The sequence below is a fragment of the Rutidosis leptorrhynchoides genome, chromosome 10, assembly GCF_046630445.1.
Source record: "Rutidosis leptorrhynchoides isolate AG116_Rl617_1_P2 chromosome 10, CSIRO_AGI_Rlap_v1, whole genome shotgun sequence".
Lineage (NCBI taxonomy): Eukaryota > Viridiplantae > Streptophyta > Magnoliopsida > Asterales > Asteraceae > Rutidosis > Rutidosis leptorrhynchoides.
The window spans coordinates 201,974,583-201,980,884 of NC_092342.1; positions in this window are offsets into that span (position 1 = coordinate 201,974,583).

Here is a 6,302-nt window from a genome sequence, read left to right on the forward strand (position 1 = left end):
CATTCCTAGTCATGGGTTTAAAGGGTCCACATACATCCGAATGTATTAATCCCAATAAATCTTTAGCCCTTTCATAGGTCGCTTTGAAAGGTGCTTTAGTCATTTTGCCTTGTAAACAAGATTCACATACATCAAATGAGTCTAGTTCATTTGATTTCAAAAGTCCATTCTTTTGAAGTGTATGCATTTGATTCTTGTTTATGTGACCAAGGCGACAATGCCATAAGTAGGAATCACTCAAATCCCTTTTGAGTTTCTTGGTGTTTGCATGGTATATTGAGCTATTGTATGATGTGTCATCATGAACCAATTCATAAATACCATTCGAAGGCGAAGCCTTAAAATAGAACACATTATCTAAATAAACGTGGATATCATCATTAACAAAATTAAGATAAAAACCACATTGTTTTAAACGGGAAACTGAAATAATGTTTCGACATAAATCCGGTGCATACAAAACATTGTTCAAAATAAGTTCCAAACCACTTGGAAGCTTTAATACAAAGTCTCCTTGAGCCTTCACTTGCACCCTTGCTCCATTTCCCATGAAGAGACTTGTTGTTCCTGCATCTTGATCACTTCTTTTGAACCCCTGCAAAGAATTGCAAATATGAGTTCCACATCCTGTGTCTAATACCCATGTATTAGAAGAAGTAATACTAAGCTCAATGTATACCATATATACATTACCTGAGGTTTACCCTGCACCCTCTTTTCCTTCAACTCCTTAAGGTAGACCGGGCAGTTGCGTTTCCAGTGACCCATTTCACCGCAACCGAAGCACGGGTCTTCCTTGGGGTTTGCTTGTCCGGCAACCTTTTGCTTCTTGTTCTTGGTTTTGGTTGGGGTAACCATCCTCCCCTTTCCCTTGCCTTGATGGGCGGGTCCTTTCCTTTTAGCCGCCTTTGGCTTAGAGGTGTTGTTACCTTTGGACCCACCATCATTGATCATTAGCACGGGTGAAGTCCTCTTACCCATGCTAGTTTCCGCCGTCCTGAGCATGCCATGAAGTTCGCCAATGGTCTTATCCATCCCATTCATATTGTAATTAATTACAAATTGGTCAAACCTCTTTGACAAGGAGTTTAGGATAAGATCGGTGGCTAGCTCATTAGATATGTTGAGGTTAAGACGGTTTGCGCGATCAATGAGGCTTTTCATTTTGAGGACATAAGAGGATACGGATTGGGTGTCATCCATACGACATGCATGTAGTGCTCGAACCGTTTCGAAGCGCTCGACACGTGCTTGTTGAAGGAACATCTCCTTCAATTGCGTAATCATGTCATATGCACTATGATGTTCGAAATCCTTTTGGAGTTCGGGTATCATAGTGCCAAGCATTAGGCAAGCGACTTGCACCGAATCGGCACAATACTTGTCATAATAAGCCATGCCCTCTAGATCTTCCTCATCCGGTTGGTCGGGAATAGGGTCCTCCAACACATACGCTTTATCCTCAAGTTTGAGGACAATCCTAAGATTACGGAACCAATCCATAAAGTTCGTATGGTTGAGTTTGTCTTTCTCGAGGAGAGACCTTAACGATAGGTTGTTTAGGTTAAGTGGTGCATTTTTCATGTTGTTGTTATTGGTGGCCATCTACAAAATTAACAAAGTTCATTTAAGTATTGTATTTTATATTTAACAAACAATACCCTTTAAATATTAATTGACTTATTAAATATTAGAATCCAACGGTAAATCAAATTTCAGTTAGGTGACCTTTATCCCGTTATTCGATTCAGCTAGGTAGTCATTATATGACAATTGCAATCCTTTTGCAACTTCTAAGTTATGGGATCATGCAATCCTTTTGCATGGCATATTATCCCATCAACGCCTATTTGTTCATCATGCTTCGGTGACCCTAAGTTCATGATTCACAAATCAAGTCGTCCTACTTGTGCTAACGTGTAAATTCAACATACTAGTGGTTAGGTGACCTTTATCCCACAAGTGTGCGAAATTCACCTCAATCATATTAGTTTGCTCATAACGGTTAGGTGACCTTTATCCCATTAAGAGTTCCCTAATATTTTTAAGTGTTTCCACAAAAGGATGGCGTTAAACTTGTTTACCTTGTCGATTAAGGGATTTTAAGTTTTCGTTAATTCTAGTTTAAGAAAACATTTATGCCATACACCAACATGCATTTAGTGTATGGTTCATTTGAAATCCATTTTCAAGTCTTGTAATTTGCCAATTACTTGATATAAACCATTTTATATATATGTGATCCTTTTCTTGTTCTTAATAACCATTTATTAAGGTCTTTAGTTGCTTTTAATTTAACCAATTAAATTGTCGTCTTGCATGTTATCAATACGTCTAATTTAACCAATTAAATTGTCGTTTTGCTTGTTGTTATCTTGTGATTAATTGTATCAACCAAATATACAATACAATAAACAAACAAACAACCACACATGCAAAACAAGTATGTTCACAATCTAGCCATTTAGGTGGACATTTGTTTAGCCGAAAACAAATGTCACCGGGTTAAGGGGTAATAGTACAAAGTAGGAGATTTCAAGTCTCCCACTTAACCTTGCATCCATATGTTCCTTGTGTTCTTTAAGTCTTCATCATCTTGTATCTTCATTTTACAAAATGTGTATCCTAATACATTTTTATCTAGAAAATGAAAATACAACCTATTCTATTTTACATACCAAATGTAAAACAAATTACATAGCCAAAATAAATATTACATCCAATTGAATGAATTAATATTACATACCAAATGAATATTACAAATTAACCAAACATACAACCATAACATGCATTCAACACAAGGTCAAGGCTATGATTGTGAACATGAACATGCAACCAAATATGACCAAATGAAAGAGCCCAAAACCCACTTTTGGAACCCAAACAATTCGGCCTAACACATAAACCCACCCAAACCCATTGATTTTTACAATCTACATTCATGCATGTTCATAGATTGCAAATATAGTGGGTTTAAAACAACATTACGAAGCATATTTCAACAACCTCGGCTCTAGATACCATTGTTGGGATTTAACAAGTTTGAAACTCTTAAAACCATTTAAGAATCATTATAAAACGAAAGCGTGAAAATACCAATTTTACTTGTTATCATTAAACCAATTAAAGCTAAATCCCGTCTTGGATCAAGTTGTGAAATAATGCTTACTAATTAACAAGAAAGGAAGAAAGATTATACCTCCTCAAGCTGAGAAATGAGCTGAATTTGGACAGCAGAATGTTGATGAAGATGATGCAAAATGAGCTTCTAACTTGAAGCCTCAAGAGTGTAATACCCACAAGCCCTTTTGCACCAACATTACCTTTGAAAGAGTTAGGATTTAAGACACTTAATTACCTAGATTTAGCAAGCAAAACCTCTTCCTCTCCTCACAAAGCTCACGGCCAGCAGGCCTTGTATGAAGAACAAGAGAGTTTTAAAAGCTTAGTCCCTTCCTTGAGTCAAAACATTGGTTAAAACATTAGCATCTTTTCTTAGGAAGTGTGTAATTGAAAAACACAAGAAAACAAGCATGGGTGGAGTCTTGGAGACCCCCAAAACCGTCTACCCCTCTAGGGAATTTTAAAATGGTGATTTTTTTATAAAACATATCTTGTTATGTCATGTTACTTGTACATTTTTATAAATCATATACAAAATGTAACACAAAGTATTTATTTAACCCCATAAATAAATAATTCCTTAAGAAATAAATTAACCAAATAACTTGACTCAAGTGATAATATTTTAGAAATCCAATTTTCTAAAATCTAAGTGTCGCGTATTTATTCAACGATCCAATCGTCAAAATTGAATACATATAAGGTGTCAGTTAGCTTGTTATTGGGTATGACCCGACTTGGATCATAATACATTAGCCACATTAATCTAGTATGTCTCTCGGGCATACGAAAAACCTTCACATATATATATTATCATGTCATATACAAGTTATAACGTTCGTGAATCATCGGACAAACTGGGTGGTCAAACGTTTACATAAAAACCGTTTCAATTAATCAAGTCTTGACAAGTTTGATTTCTTAACATGTTGGAAACATTTATTCATATAAATATTAATCTCATATAATATATAATCATGGAAAAATCCGGGTTATGATAGTACCTACCCGTTAAATAAATTTCGTCCCGAAATTTTAAGCTGTTGTAGGTGTTGTCTCTTCTTCTAGAAATAAGTACGGGTATTTCTGCTTCATCTGATATTCATGCTCCTAGGTGAACTCGGGTCCTCTACGAGCATTCCATCGAACCTTAACGATTGATATTTTGTTTTGCTTAAGTCCTTTAACCTCACGATCCATTATTTCGACGGGTTCTTCAATGAATTGTAGTTTTTCGTTGATCTTAATTTCATCTAAAGGAATTGTGAGATCTTTTTTAGCTAAGCATTTTTTAAAATTCGAGACGTGGAAGGTATTATGTACGCCGGCTAATTGTTGCGGTAATTCAAGTCGATAAGCTATCGGTCCGACACGATCAATAATCTTGAATGGTCCAATGTATCTCGGGTTTAGTTTTTCCCATTTACTAAATCAAAAAATGCCTTTCCAAGGTGATACCTTAAGCATGACCATGTCACCAATTTCAAATTCTAAATCTTTTCTTCTAATGTCCGCGTAGCTCTTTTGCCGATTCTGGGTGGTTTTCAACCATTGTTGAATTTGAATGATTTTCTCGGTAGTTTCTTGGATAATTTCTAGATCCGTAAATTGTTTATCCCCCTACCTCACTCCAACAAATAAGAGACCTACACTTTCTACCGTAAAGTGCCTAGAACGGTGCCGCATCAATACTCGAGTGGTAGCTATTGTTGTAGGAAAACTCTGCTAATGGTAGATGTCAATCCCAACCATTTCCAAAGTCAATAACACATGATCATAGCATGTCTTCAAGTCTCTGCATCATTCTTTCACTTTGGCCATCAGTTTGTGGATGATAGGCAGTACTCATGTCTAGACGAGTCCCCAATGCTTGTTATAGCGTCTGGCAAAACTTGAAACAAATTTGCCATTCCTATCAGAGATAATAGAGATTGGTATTCCATGTCTGGAGATGACTTCCTTCAAGTATAGTCTTGCTAACTTCTCTATTTTGTCATCTTCTCTCATTGGTAGGAAGTGTGTTGATTTGGTAAGACGATCGACTATTACCCAAATTGTATCATAACCACTTGCAGTCCTTGGCAATTTAGTAATGAAATCCATGGTAATGTTTTCCTCTATTCCGGGATTTTGGGTTGTTGAAGTAGACATGATGGTTTCTGATGTTCATCTTTGACTTTTAGAACAAGTCAAACATTCCCCTACGTATGTGGCAACATCGGCTTTCATACCCGGCCACCAAAAATGTTTCTTGAGATCTTGGTACATTTTTCCCGCTCTGGGATGTATTGAATATCTAGTTTTATGTGCTTCCCTAAGTATCATTTCTCTCGTATCTCCAAACTTTGGTACCCAAATTCTTTCAGCCATATACCGGGTTCCGTCTTCCTGAATATGACGATGTTTCTCCGATCCTTTGGGTATTTCATTCTTCAAATTCCCTTCTTTCAAAACTCCTTGTTGCGCCTCCTTTATTCGAGTAGTAAGATTAGTATGGATAATTATATTCATAGCTTTTACTCGAATAGGTTCCCTATCCTTTCTACTTAAAGCGTCGGCTACCACATTTGCCTTTCCTGGGTGGTAACGAATCTCGAAGTCGTAATCATTTAACAGTTCAATCCACCTACGCTGCCTCATGTTTAGTTGTTTTTGATTAAATATATGTTGTAGACTTTTGTGGTCGGTATATATAATACATTTGACCCCATATAAGTAGTGCCTCCACATTTTTAATGCAAAAACAACAGCGCCCAATTACAAATCATGAGTCGTATAATTCTGTTCGTGAATCTTTAATTGTCTAGACGCATAAGCAATTACCTTCTTTCGTTGCATTAATACACAACCGAGACCTTGCTTTGAAGCGTCACAATAAATCACAAAATCATCATTCCCTTCAGGCAATGACAATATAGGTGCCGTAGTTAACCTTTTCTTCAACAATTGAAACGTTTTTTCTTGCTCATCCTTCCATTCAAATTTCTTCCCTTTATGCGTTAATGCAGCCAAGGGTTATGCTATTTTGAAAAAAATCTTGGATGAATCTTCTATAGTAACCAGCCAATCCTAAAAATTGGCGTATCTGCGTCGGAGTTTTCGGGGTTTCCCACTTTTCCACGGTTTCAATCTTTGTCGGATCAACCTGGATACCTTCTTTGCTCACTATGTGACCGAGG